Source organism: Haliaeetus leucocephalus, unplaced genomic scaffold (genome assembly GCF_000737465.1).
Source record: "Haliaeetus leucocephalus isolate CR32 unplaced genomic scaffold, Haliaeetus_leucocephalus-4.0 Scaffold51, whole genome shotgun sequence".
Taxonomy (NCBI): Eukaryota; Metazoa; Chordata; class Aves; order Accipitriformes; family Accipitridae; genus Haliaeetus; species Haliaeetus leucocephalus.
In genome coordinates, this window is record NW_010972487.1 from 1,590,067 (window position 1) to 1,605,374 (window position 15,308).

Consider the following 15,308-nt stretch of genomic DNA (forward strand, 5'->3'; position numbering starts at 1 on the left):
GCCACCCCATCGTACCTCAGCAGCACACAGTGCCTTCCAAGTACCCCTTCCCTCTGTCACTAGCAGACCTGCTAGGGCAGGTCAATGGTGCTGTGGTCTTCTCTGGGCCCACATGGTGGCCTAAGACACCATACTTTGAGGTTCAAAGAGTCCAAAGCAATGCAACGGCTGTGCTGTATCCCATCAAGATGGTGTTTTCATAGCATGAAACTGAGGGTGTGTAGGTTTGGTGAGCCCTGGTGTGCAGCATGAGGAGGGGCCAGACATCCTTGAGGATGTAAAGCCTGCTGAGATAATGCTGGAGGACCATGGAAGGAGCCAGAGCTGGCTCTGGAGTGTCCGTACTGCCTTTTAGGAATGCCTGCTATCCCCCAAGCCATGCCAGGCATTCCCTGGGAAAGAACTTACGGGCACAGGCCACAGCTATACAAAAGGCTTGCCGATTTAGCAGGGTGCACAATTAATAGTCCAGAGCTTGAGTTTGATTCAGCTCTGGAATTAAACACACCTGATATATCTTCAGTATATATATCTTTACATCAGTCAGGCAGACTTTGGGTCCCTCCACATGTTCATGTGGTCTGATGCACCAGTTATTTTCTGTGTTGTGGCTTTGGGTTGTTTTCATCACATGTAGTATTTTTGTTAGTGGCATAGACTGACCCAGAGCGTGTAGTGAAACTGCTCGTCTCAGGTATTATGGCATTTCTGTGGTCAGCTTGTGTTGAAAGAGAGGTTTGATGGAGGGGGATTTTTTTCAGGGTTGCTAATTATCTCCATCTGATCTAAAAATTGCTGGAGTCATGGAGAATGGTGGTTCTGAGGACTGGGTCTGAAGAAATTATTGTTAAGGTTTTTGCTGTGCAAGGGAAGAAAAAGGGAGGGGATGGGAAAAGTGAGATAAGGTTTGTCATTTAAACCTAAACACAGAATAGCCTCACCTTATATCTTTAAATCTGCATCAATTATAATGCCTTGTTCACTTGCAAATTTCACTTTAAGATAAAGAATCATGCCTGGTTTATTTGCCATTCCTACAGCCAAAGACAAGCTTCACTTACTCCCCTTTTATTTTCAATGACTAAGACTGAAAGAGCTAAATTACATTTCCTCCCCCCCTGTGGAAACCTGATGAACCAGTGTGAACCTGCACCTGAGAACCCCCGGGAACACTGAGGATTTGGCCACACAGATCGGACAGTTGGATGCTTAATTGCGTTCTGGGCACAAAGCCTGCTTGAATGTGCGTCTTTTATTAAGTGCGTGGGAGGCCAGCACAAAAATTAGACCCCATTAAGGTGCCAGAAGGAGGAGAGTGGTGCAAAGGCTTTGCAGTGCCTGTCTCCACCAGGCTGGAGAGCGTCAAGCTGCCCATGTCAGAAGCCCTTTGAAAAAGGTACCCTGAGCATCAACCTGGAACTCATAAGCAAGATGCAAAGATTTGCTGGGGGTGCTGGTAGAGACCTGAGTGAATAGTTATTTAAGGAGCTGACGAACAAGGTCAGTGCCAGCAGCAAAAGCAGAACCGAAGCTAAGGAAAAGAGAACCCGAGAGGACGTGAGGGGACCAGCGGAGCATGGGCAGCACAGCAGGGAGATAGTTTGATAAAAGGGTTCAGATAGAGATGGGGGGGTGATGGAAACAGGATTTCAGTCAAGACAGGGAAGTGGTGAAGAAGAAGGACCAACTGGTGTAATGAGATGAGTCCAGGAAGTGAGAATTTCATTAGATAAAAGGGTCATGATTTTTTTCAGTTTGTTAAAAGATTAAATTACCACCGTGGCATTCACTCCAGATCTGTGTTTGAACTTTCCCAGGCTTTGCAAAGTAGATGATTTGGAGCCTTTTTCTGGATGGGGGCCTCTTTACTATTCTATGCACCTTTGCATGAATTGCTATGGATGATGAAATCATCCTTGTAGAGGGAGTAAGATCTGGGCCTCCCTTGGACGTAAAGTAGCCACTTATGTTTTCCCCCCTCCTATCATCTTGGCCATTTAGGGAAGACACATGGTAGTGCTGGCACACAAACACTTGCAGCTTGCATCGCTCATGAAAAAGCATAATGCATCATAAACACACCATTTTAATATTTTGAGTATCAAGAGCTTTTCAATCACCTCCTCATCGTATTTTGTAGTTGCAACCCAAGTGAAGCACAATCAGCCGGTATAGTTTGCGTCCAATATATCTTATGGTGTTCACTTAGGATTTGTAACTCGGGTCTGTCCTCGGACTCTAAATCAGAACATGAGTGAAATGCACTGAATGATCCCATTAATATAAATAGCACTAAAGTTAAAAGCAGGGCTGCGTGAAAGGACTTTTGATACACTGGCTACTGTCGCCCTCGAGTCAGCAGGTGGCATTATAGAACAATCAGAAATCACCAAACCTTCGCCGCTTCCCGCTCGCAGCCCCAGACCTGAGCCTACAGGGGAATGAGCATGAAACCCGCCTGTTCAAAACACATGAAAACGCACAATGAGCAGTTGCCAATTAGGGCCGGGGCTATTGTCTGCTAAAGGTCAAGTGTTGGCCTTGCTGAAATCTTTCAACACCGGCTCCAGTGAGATTGGAATTTAATATATTTTATACAGCTGAAAAGTTGCTTGGTCCTACGCAGGGCATAACCAGCCTTTCCTCTCCTTTTCCCTTGTATTCCCCAGGCCGGCAATACGTGCTGGGAAACCTTGGGGAGGGAGGAACCTGGCTTTTTAATCTGCTGCCACCTCCCTCCCTGTAGGTATTGTGGAAGAATTGAGTTGTTGGCAGGGCAGTAGAAAAGGAGGTGGTTTGGCAACGTGGGCAAGGGGAGGGTGTTTGGGACTGGGTTTGTTTTACTGTCTCCCAAGAGATTTTCTTCATAACTCTGGTGGTACATGTTTTTACAGCTTACTACTTTTAGTATCTGTCACTTGAAAAGAATAGATGGTCTAGATACAGGGGAAAAAACATGTGCAAGCAGCAACATGTAACCAACAAAAAGAAAACTTTCCCATGAAATACCCTAATGATACAGATGTTGCAGGGTGCTTAACGAACCACAGGTTAGGGAAGGACTCAAGACCTTCTGGCTAGCTTCTGGGTCCAGAGGCTGCAAATGAGAGCCTTCAAGCTTCCTCGGGTCTGATGCCAGATGATCCATCAGTCCAATGACCATGCCAAGACTCCGTACCTTCCAGCTGCTGCAGCTGGCAAGGATGTCTTCCCAGACTCCGAACCAGAAATTAGAAGTCCACGTTTGCCTATAGCCCCGATGCTGTAATTGCTGCTGCATGGCAGAGTATTGCCCGGTAGGGTTCTCGGTGATGCAAGGGTTTCGACTTGCAGAAAGGCAGAGGTGAATCCCCTCCCTCAGTTCCCAGTGTTCGATGAGCTACTGATGTTGCTCCTTTTGCCCCTCCATTTGGGGCCAGTGTTTATTAAAGCGGATGGTGACTTTGCTTCCCAGGCCACAGCGATTAGTGACTGCGGTGTCCCTAAGGGCTCTGGGCTACAGTGTCCCCTTGGGAGTGCAAGTTCAACTTTCAAACCCCTGCACAAGAGCTGACCTTTGTTTCCCCCAGTGGCACAATTAGGATGAGCTCAGGGTGGTCTTGGAGGGGACCTCAACCTCCCTTTAACTGCTGGTGACAACAGCCACAGGCTGGCATTGGGCGTTGCCCACATACCTGTGTAGTCACCAATGTGACTTTGCGAGGATGGTTTCCAGTGGGCATTGGCATGCAGCCAGGCCACAGCCCAAGTTACTGGTTAAACCCATGGTTTTCATGTGCTAATCCCTGAGTTTGAACTACCTGTACTCCGCGTGTGTGTGGTCTTGAAAACTTACCAGTCTATTTGCAAAAAAAAAAAATTTTATAATATTTGCCCATTTGTTGCCATGGTGATGAAGGAGTGTGGGACAAAATAAAGATATTCTGGCTGCCCCGGGCCTGTGAACAAGCAGAATTGGAGAGTTGGTGAGAATGTGCTGTTAATTGTAACCAGAAACACAGTAGTCACCCACCATCACTACAAAGTGTTCTTCAAAGCCCCTTTCATGTCCTGCCATAGCAAAATGACATCCTCTAAAAGGTGGGTGACAAAGAACACTGACAGCTGGACTTCCGTTGTACCAGGCTAGACATGGCCCATAAGTTCAGCAAACTGAAAATCTAGCCTTGCTTCCTCAAGTTATTCGTAATCCTAACTTTATCAATAACCTGGCATGAGCAGATCTTGAGTGAAGTGTTATCTCAGTGCTCCCAGGACTTGCAGGGAAGCTGGAGGGGGAAGGCAGTGCTGCTGAATCCTGGAGATAACAGGTGGAATGCAACAGTTGATGCTTTTGTCTGCTGTAACTTTTAGTTAAAGCTCTCAAATGCTGCCAGACCCTTTGCTGTTCCAGCCTGTAGTCCTTGCTAGCTAGAGCACCTTCTTGACAGCCTGAACAAATGCACGCAAAAGAAATCTGAGGCATTTCACAACTTCCAGGTTCTGACAGCATTGAAAAAAATGCATAAAACCCCTATAAAACCCCTTCCCCATGCATTTGTGGTGATAAGGAGGCACACTGCTGCTTCCTGGGTACGGAATATGGGCTCAGAAATTAATTGTAATTGTTGGTTCTCATTCTGTACATGCACAACATTTGGCATGAAAAGCGTCTGCATCTTCTGTAAATCCCTCTTCAATTATGTGGAAGTGACAGGTTTAATTTAAACCATGGTTGCTCCTAGCTAGCTTAAAAATAAAATAACATAAAAATAGAACCACCCAAATCAGTCATAGTATCTTGGCCATGTTTATGTTGCATACACATTTTTAAATTTGCTGCTATACAGATGGAAATATGAAGCCCACTGTCAGAGCTACCTAGTTTGTAAAGTTTCAAGAGGTTATTGGATCCACGTGTACCCGGCTCTTCTGAAAGATTATTTTCCCTGTCTCAACCTATATTCTTCTATTTGCAAGAACCCAGAAGATGACGCAACCTTCAGATCAAGTCCATAATCATGAAAAAGCTAGTACGCTTGGTTCATGGCTGTAAGGATGCCTAGGCACAGTATTTTTAGAGGCAGTATTACATAGCTCTTGCTAGGTAAAATGGATTTTTCAAAAAATGAAAGGGCAGTGGATTAAAAATGTGCCCAAATTAAATGCCATCCTATTGATGTAGTTTTGAATACAAAGCTAGTCAATATAAAGGTCACAGGATTTTGCTTATAGTCATCAGAGATGGAAAAATACTTACCAGATAAAGCTCTGCAAGGGCAGAATATAGTCCCTCCTAACAGAGGACTCGCTCTCATCTTTCATTGTTCTTTCTTCCATTAACTTGATCTTTGATCTCAGTTCCAGTTAGAAATAACTGTAAACAGTGGCGATGTTCTAGGCCATTAACCAGATGTACCACATAGCAAGATCCCTGCCACTAACAGACCATCTGAAAAGACAACACGTACAAGAGTAGTGCTTAAGAATATTAATAATATTTTTCAGGAAAGAAGACACAGCATTTTCATTTCCTGCAGGATCCATCTGTCACGTCTGAAGCAAATCAGGCTGCTGGAAATGTGGTTCACAACAGCCCTTTCAGAGTTATCAGGCCCAAGCATTCAAAGCCAAGCTAACGTTTTAGTTTAACAAATACCGGTGTTCAGTTCACCTATATTAATAATTTGGTACCCATTCCACCAGCAAGTTCTTGATAGAAAAGATACTTGAATAACAGATATTACAGAAATTGACCTTATAACAAACAGGGTAGCGTCATGATTTTAGTTTAGCCTCAATCTATGCGGAGTTTGAATCCTTAAAGCTTCCAGCTCCATACAGGTGATATGCTGGGTAGCTCCTGGACCATGGCTAGTGCTGTGGAAGGACATTCTGCCCAGAAAAGATCAGGCTGAGCCCAGGCTGATAGTGTTCAAATAAAACCGCAAAGTGCATCTTTTAATTCATAAAGTCTTCTGCTGATCTAACCAATAAATAAACCCATATAGCTAGTATTCTTCACTGAGGAAGGAACATCAGAAAAAAGCCAACAGTTTTACTTTAGGCTTTTATGGCTTAGTAATTTTGTACAGCACAATAGGCAATAAATAAAGAAAAGATGCGTGGAACAATCAGGTTAGAAGCTTAAATTATATGTATTATGTATTCATTATTTATAGGCTTTTGCTAAAGCATTATTTAGTCCCATTCACAGTCCTGAGTATTTAAAAGTTGAATGTAAAGCCTATCACTGAAAAAATGATGCAGAGAAGATCTGCTTTAAATGTACTCCTAAGTACTGCTATAGAGCTTTTATGAATAACAGACTGCAGCACTTCCTATTGTTTTATATTTTGTCCTGTTTTAGAGACTTAAGAGTGGTGTCATAACAGGGGGAAACTTGTCATGGACACACATTAAAACCTGAGCACGAGGAGAAGACCTTTGATAACAGATATTTGGACGCATAGATGGGTAATTCAATAACGGGAGAAAAATGCTGAATTAAAGACATTTTTAGAGTTACTTACATGCATGTCTTAGAAACTCTACCTCTGTTCAGAGGCGCATGCTGAACTGCAATCAAATTGCTATGTCCAGCTCTGCAATTTCAATCATTCGTCCCATTTATAGGGGTCTTTTTGTCTTGAATTAGGCAAAATGTGAGCCCAACAGGAAATTAAGCAACCAAGCAAAATCAGGAAATTCACTCAAGTGGCTTAGCCAGTGGAATGCCAATGCTATCTTCAAACTAAAACTCCAAAGAGAAGAGGTTGAACTGCAGTCAGATTTATTTTCAAAGTGGCTAATGTGCTTTTAATTTATACAGGGTTGGTAACCAGGAAAAAACAGGCAGAGCCTTACATTGCTGTTGTGAACCTTGCTTCTAATTTTTTTCACATAAGGCCTTAGCATACAGACGTACATATATATAATGAGTTAAAAAATGCACCACTTGTAAAAAAATTAGAACCGCTATCTTGATGACAAAGTTAGAGATGCTCATTATAAATTAAGTACCCGCTGCCTTTAGAACATAAAAAATTAACTGAAACAGGAAACACACTCAAAGATTGCACTTCTTCCTCAAAAAACGTATTTGATGATAGCTTTCAGAGTAGGGGGGAGGGAAATGCTTTTAGCTGTTTACAGTGGGATCTGCAGATCTGTATGTGGAGTATTTTAACTGATTGGGAGGGGGGGCAGGCTACAATTTCTGGTTCACACAAAACAGTCCCCCTGCCCCAAACCCTCAAAGCAATTTCTTGCTTGCAGATTTCCATTGTTATTTATCGATCCAAAGTACCTAGGAACTCTAGTGATGGTCCAGGTCCTTGTTATGCTGGGCACGGCACCAACGCAGAATAAGTATACAGGTCCTTGCCTGAGGAATTGCCAAAGGAAGGATGAGGCAAGAGAAGAGAAGGAAGCAGCCATCAGAGTTAAGGGAAAAGAGTATGTGCATGGTGATCAGCCTGGTTAGCAGCATCTTCAGCACACCACTGGCAGGCTTTGTCAAGCTTCTTTAGATCTCAGAGCAAAGTCAGAAGTTGCGAGGCTATATGAGAAGAGATAACAATAATGCTATAACCTCGCAGATACCTCGAGGGAGTTTCTCCAAAGCCTGAAGACTGGCACACGAGAAAGCCAAAGGGAGTCCATTGGTAGTTTAATACAAGACAGAGGTTCCATGGCTGATATTTATTATGGGTTCTGGTGGCCATCATTGTGTTAGATATATTGCAGTTTGAAATCACATACATTTTTTTAATTGTGATTGTAAATATGCACTACTGCTTACTTAGCAATGCACTGTGCGTCCCATTGATTTTTAACTAAACCATGAGATGCTTCATTAGCTTTAAGAGGAAACCATGGAGCCTCTGTGGGTGCTAGGTTTGGGGCTGGAGGGTCTCAGTGGTTCTTCCTGAACCCAGCACCTGCATCATAGTCTTCCTGCTTAGTTCCTTCTTTCTGGGAGTAAGGCTTTGCGCACAGCCTTCAGCATACTTGTAACAGTCCCGGTTCAGTATTAAAATAATGGCTACAATCAAATCTCCTGTCTTTAACCAATAGTATCAGAGATGAGAGAGAAATTATTGCTCCCCCACTTTCCTTTTCCCAACACAGCCACCAAGGCATGTCATCTATGCTTGTCCATGCATATCTGTATACGATGTAATACATTTAAAACCATTTGGACATCTTCAACTGAATTTATTAAAGGTTTAGAGGCCTTTTGGAGGTTGCACGCAATTTATGGAAGTAGCCAGCTAAATAAAGGACACCCTACAAGTGTTCCCACTGAAGACAAAGCCACTTAATCAGCTCTTGCAGTCTTAGACAACAGAGAACACAGAAAAAAACCCAAACTTGTAAGGCTTTCACATACCCCAGCTGCAGAAAAAGATTCTGTCAGGACTTGCATCTTAGTCAGTCAGCCTTGAAACACACCCAAAAGACACCAGGTTCCATTAAACCAGATTTTAAAAATTTATTAGCTCCAATATTATCTCCTCCCTTCTTCAGAGACATCCTAGGTGTCCCACAGCTCAGAACAGAACAGTTTAAGTGGGTGTTTTGAAGTGATGAGGAAACCCCTCTTTCTACAGGGCTGATGGAAGTCTCTTGCTCCCTTGCACAGGGTTGATTGGGGGTCAGGAAGACATTTCCCTCCCAGTCAGGGTAGCAGGGACATGAAGGTTCATTTGTCTCTTTTTTTATCCCCTTCCTCTACAGCCAACGGCCTGGTTGACCTCCTGAATCATTTGGGCCATCGTAAAAGCCTCAGGCAACGGTGATCACTCTTGTTTTCTGCTTGTGAAACACAGGTTAGTCTCCTGAGAATTAAACCGCTTTAGTTTAATTGAAACCTTTGGCTTTAATATATGAGTATCTTTGCTAAATGTAAAGGCTTGAGGTAAGTAGAGGTCACACTAGGTGATCTTATGGTGCAGTCCATAGCGTCTGGGGGGCTCAAGAGGCAGAAGCTGCCTTTGCTTTAGAGAAAGGTAGATAGAGGTAGGATAGGCTATGAAGGGCTTTGAATGGAAAGGCAGGGAGTGTGTGGTTGATACAACAAAAAAAAAAAAGCCACTGGAGAGTTAGAAGGAGAAGGCTAGTATGGCTAAAGGACATAGCTAGACAACCATTGCAGCAGCAGTTTGAATGGATATGAATGAGATGAGATTGTATTAGTTGAGGAGAAAAGTGAGAGAAAATTAAAGTTCTATTTGAGTCACAATGGGCTTGATCTGTCAGTTACATATCTGGGACGGGATTTCTGAGAGACAGGCTGCAATTTTAGTTTGAGCAGAGGAGGCAGGTCTGGGAGCATGAGTAGAAACATGGCATTTGAATTGCCTTCTGCAGGGGGAATTATCTAGAAATATAAAGTGTAAAAGAAAACCCTTCAATAATTGGTTACACCTGATTATTAGCATGCACAAATCTATGTGAAGACTTCATGTTTAAAATCTTGGCTGAAATGCAAATGAAAATTCATCCTTAAATCCCTGTTTTGATTTAATGATTAAAATAGTTCCTTCTTTATCTAAGCATGGTCAATTTAGGAATGAGATGAAGTGAAGTACAGATATTACTGGTTTGCAACCACTTTGTTTTCCAGTAAAGTTTTGTGCTTGAAAGGTCTTTGTTTCCTGGAAACTGGTAAAAGATATTAAGGCCCGACACAATGCCACTGCCCACTGCACATCTCCCACCACTTCTCAGCAGATTTTGAGGCAGAATAAAAGAAAATAGTATCTAAGCAGGTATAAACAATTCTTACACTAAGCAAGTACTTATCCAGTGTGTTTCCACAGGAAAATTAATTTGTTTCTTGCTTTGTCAGATTTCTGGATAAGTAATAACAGAAAAGTACTAGAACAGTGCTAACTACTACCTCCTTAAACAAACAAACAAACCAAACCAAAATCGACCAAAACCAAAACAACTCCCTCCCTCCCCCAACTCATAAAAAATGAGAAGCAGATGAAATGGCTCATACAGAAATTCTGTATTAAGGATGGTGAAACATAACAAAAGTGATATGTTGTGCAGAGCATGCTTTAAGTAACAGTGCTTATTAATCAAACTTGTTTGCTAGTGATCTGTCTTCCCTATGCCTTGGATTGGAAATCACTAGAGGACTTTACAAGAGCTCTTATAAGCCCTGTCCTGGCGGAAAAAATGCAAACCTGAGAATGCAAGCAGCCATCCTGGCTGCACCAGGATTCAGGTAACTGATGCACCTTTACTGTCCCTGGCTTTTTTCAAGGAGTGACAAGTTGGGGAAAAGTTCTGCACTGAGAAATGGCTCACTCAGGAGGTGAATAAGCCATTTGGTAAACAGGCAAGTGTAGGGAAGGTCTAGGAAGGAAGTGCTGTATATTGCAAAAAGAACAAGGCACTTGGAAACATATGTAGGAAGGACTAGAAACTTGAGTAGGCAGAAGATGCTTTGGCTGAACTCTTAGCAATTTAGAGTTCTCATGAGTGGGACTGTTCCTAGGGGACTGGAGTGAAAAGCTGAACAATGCTGTATTGGCTCAGCACTGAGAGCTTCATTTGCCCTTTTTGAAATACTGTGGCTAATTCATACCCTGAAAAATGAAGTATATCCTGGCCAGATGGCTCAATTTAAGAAGCAGCACACAACTGTGTAGCAGGAATAGCAGGTAATGGAGGTGAAAGTCTGGTTGTAGGAAAAGTCAGCTGTGTACAGGGGGCACGGGATGGAGTCACCCTTCCATGAAATTCAATAAAACCTGATCTGGTCATGATTAACTCAACATTTTCGAAATCCTTTTAAGAGTTCACAAAGAACATAATGTCTAGCCAACTTGTAGTCATATACGAGAGACCCCTGACTCTAATATCCCAGCATGTCAGCCCTCTACTTGTTTCAGATTTTGATGCTGAACACTGCTTTGCTTCTCAATTCCAGCTTATTTATTTAGGATTCTTATTGCTTTATCTCATTCGTAACAAGCCCTCGGAGTAAGTAAGGAAAAGTACATGATAGAAAAAACTCATCTGTTTGAGCAGTCTGAGCAAGGTTTACATTAAAACTGATACATGTAATTAGTGGCAGAACTTCCTCTTGTGCCCAAAACCTGTACACTCAGCTGTGAAACTGCTAAACAGAGAGAATGGAGAAGTGTGAAAAGCATTTTGATGAGGTTCAGCCATGCTCAAACATCCTCTCAAAACACGCAGGATATCCCAGGACCCCTCAATGCCTAAGCAGTGTCTCTTGTACCTGCTCTATGTTGGACTCCAAAGTCAGACCAGTTTTTTTCTTCACTCATGTTGCGTGGGGACTCCCTGGGCTGGGAGATGGAATCCACATTGCCCCCTTGCTCCCAAGGGCGAGTGTGAAGTGACCCTGAGGGAAAGAGGATCAGTGAAGGATTTTATTGGATGTGGAATTATTCTGACAGGCCTTCATAAATTTGTCTTTTAAAACACAGGCCCCTTTTCCATCCTATGTATTTTATGGGGAAACAGATGAATGACTAACAGTGATTGCTACAAGAAGAGAAATACCATGATTTGGGGTAAATTTACCTGAGGCTTGCTATCAATATCCCAACTCACTTACTTGTCTTGCTTCTGTAAGTCATTGTAAGAGGACCACAGTATGTAGTAAACACACTAACTTTTGGCTTACTACTGCTGTGTTAAGTAAAAAGTGATCAGTGTACACAGCAAAATACCTCTCAGCTAATTTGAAATAGTGTTAGAAATGCTCATCTGAACCTTATGAGCAGCTGTGCATGTTACAGAGTCAGAACTATTTTTGCACTTGATTTCTTTAACTACATCAAATAGCTGCTGGCTCCTTATCTACAAACACTATAAAAATAATAACAAAAAAAGAACTGAGCTGCATAGTCTCCTGTGTTTCCCTTCTTGATCTCAGGTGGTCATTTGCCTATACTGGCAGCAGCTTAGTAGTAACACATCCGTAGCATTAAGGTCTATCTGTTGTTTTTGCATGAGAGGCAAAGCCAGAGTGTCACTCATACCTATCTATCTACCACGTTCTGATTAAGGAGGGGAAAACATTCCCTTTCTTGAACAACTGGATCCAGGACCTAGGTGTCGAGGGGGGATGTAAGAGGAACTGCTATTCCCTTAGGGAAAATAGGGGTCAAGATGGACCAAACTGAACATATAATCTGTATATGTAGTGAAGACTTCTATACACTTACTCCAGTAGTTTAGGCACATAAAATAATCCCCAGAAGGGTATCTTCGAACAAGCATGCCATGCATCAGTTCCCTTAGGTGAAAACTTTCTCCTGAGGTTTGTTCTGATTACACCTATTTCAGCCTGTGCTTTATTGTAAAGACAGCTTTGTGTCTCTCTTTAGTTGTTTTTTTTTCTCTTTTTTTTTTTTTTTAATTTAGAAACCTGTCTATATTAATGTCTCACTGTTTGTTGGAAACAGATGGCCCTTCCTGGAGACACACAGTTGAGTGAACAGACACCAACCACTTTAACATGTGGTAGCATGTTTGTAATTAGATATTTAAAGTGCTAGACAATTACTATCGAACTTTGTCATGAGGGAAATTTAGGTCTGTGTTTACCAAGATCTGATTTATAAACTGGATCCCTGCCAGAGCTTTACTCTTGGGTATAAAATAGAAGACGACTATGGTTGAATACTGAATGACATTGACTAAAGCTACCACCTGCCCTGTCTCAGATATGATCTCTCACTCCTACCTCCCACCCCAGTCCCTTAGTTTTTAACTGTTGTATGGGATTTGCCCACGTGGTAAGTTTTGGGATGCAACCAGCTGATCATAGGTGGTACCACCTCTGTAACATGACTAGTTTAGGGCTCAGCTTCCCACCTGGTTTTGGACTACAGACAGGTAAAAGCAGATCCATCCCAAAAGAAGAGAATATCAGCCATTGTTGCAATGGAAAAAAAGTTGATAAAGTTGAAGAAAAGAATGGAAAGTGATAAAAGAAATCGGGGGAGAAATTACAAGGGAGCATTACAGAAGAAGAGAAAGAAGATGAGTTATCTAATCCATAAGATAATTTAATTACTGCAAAGTTTTTACCCTAGTTGGAAGTATCCAGCCTGTGGAAGTTGAAAGCAGAAGCACTGACTGCTGGGGGAGTGCAGCTGTAGCTCCCTTCACATGCCTCCCCCATCGCTGCACCCATGGCTGTAAGTAAACAGTTGCAATTAAGAAACAGTTCAGTTTCAGAAACATAAAGTTCCCTCTGGTTTTACCTTTACTTGCAGCGGAAATAGTGCAGGAGGCTGGAGGAAAGTGTTGTGGCTTAACTGAGAGGAACATTAATGTTTCAAAACTATGAAAATGGTTGAACTTGTAGGTGAGGGAAAACCAGTTTTACACCAAAATCTCACGCCTGAGCTGCTAAACTCCAGTGGAATACTTAGGTATAAAGGTTGTGAAAGATAAAATTACATTATGACTTCATTTTTAAAATCTAAGTTTGGATAAGGATTTAGCAATGAAATGCTTCAGGGATAACTTGTTTTCAGTGGGGAATTCTGTGTACAAAACTGATTACAGGATGGAGCCAAATCCCTGCCAAAGATATGGGTAGGATCATGAAAGCAGATGAACTACAATTTCCCATGCACTAGAATTCACAATAAGGCCAGGAGCAAAATGAGCACAACCAGAAAATATTTCAAGAGCCAGGACTGAGCTATGGGAGAAGGCTGTGTACTTTTCTCTGTGTACCTTTAATCGCTTGTAACATCTTTCTAAAGAGAGGTAGGTGTTGATCTTACAGAGAACTAGTATGCTAATTTAAATATTCACTGTGTAATTTGGGAAAGGTATCTTGGAAAACTATTTGAAAAAATTTCAGCCTACGGTTTATCAAAATAAACACACAAACTTTTTCCAGAAACTGTGTACTGTAGGGTTGTACAGAGTGCCAAAGAGGACAGTGATGGAGAACGAGCAGCAAAACCTGGTAATGCTGTCTGAAGTAAAATTGGGTTTAAGTTATCGGTCTCTTAAGGTTAAAATTTGAAAGCCTAGAAAGTAAGCAAGCCAAAGTAAGGATCTCCCAGGAACACAGTTTTGGTTTGGACTCTGCATTGCAATGTTAACTTATGTATCTATTGCAGCATTGTCTTGTAATTCAGCAAAATCTTACAGGATAGTAAGGTAAAGTCAGCTGAAAAACTTCTGGGTCAAAGGAAAGGTGAGTGAGTGATATACAACTCCATGTGCAAACACTGAAGAACAGGTTGCAGAAGGTTGACATAGCAGATCCTTGTTAAAGGGATGAGAAGAGCTTGCTAATAGTCACCATTAATAAAAAATACCTGTACCTCTGTAACGTTAGGCCTGTAGGCAACAGTAAATCAGGGTTTGGTTTCTCATGATGTTAAGGACTACACATCCACATAAAGCAGTCTCTGCCCTGACAAGTGTACAATGTAATTGTTGTCCAAACACATCCCACTTCCTCACTACGGCTGACTCATAACTGCTTTTTAAAAACTCCCATAGGAACATTTCTTGCAGAGTAAGAAGCAGATGTTGGGTTTTTTTCTGGCCTCCATTTTGAGAGACAAGAGAAGATGGCACCAGTCCGGATCCATGCGGGACCCCTGTGGGAGATGAAGCTGAGGTATTTCCCGCAGGTCGGCCTGGAAGCTGCCAGCTGAGGGAAGCACGGAGCAGGCAAGCAGAGGGCAGTGTAACCACACCGTTACACAGCCCAGAGCAGCACGTCGCTGGGAAGAACCAGCTATGGGGAAAGTCACATAAGCAGTGGGAGCCGGTTAGGGCAAGCCACAGCAATTGCTTCTGGGGGAAGCCCCGGGTGCCATTCCTGCTCCCTCCAGCACTGCGACAGGCCCGGCTGCCTGCACCTCAGCCTTTCTGGGGAGAGGCTCTGCCACCGCCACCAGGCTGGGCACAACCAGCCGGCCAGGGCCAGGCCAGGCCTTGGCGGAGGTCACCCACAGACCGACAAGGCCCAAACCCAGCAGGGCGGCCTTGACTGGCATGCTCAGGCCTCGCTCCGGCCGGGGGGCAACCCCCACACCCGGCCAGACCCCAGCCCCATCGCCCTGAGGCGGAGGAGAAGAAAAAGAACCATCACCACCCATTCCCGCCCTCCTGAGGTGAGGGCCCCCGCCCCCACCCCGGCCCCCTCGGCCAGTGCGCATGCGCAGTTCGGCCGGCTGGGCCCCGCCGTGCCCCGCTCGCTGCGCCACACGCGCACCCGCGTCCGTTCTTGCGGCTCCATCCGGGGACGCGATGACGTAATCGCCCCCCGCGGGCGAGAAGCGCAGCTTCCCCCC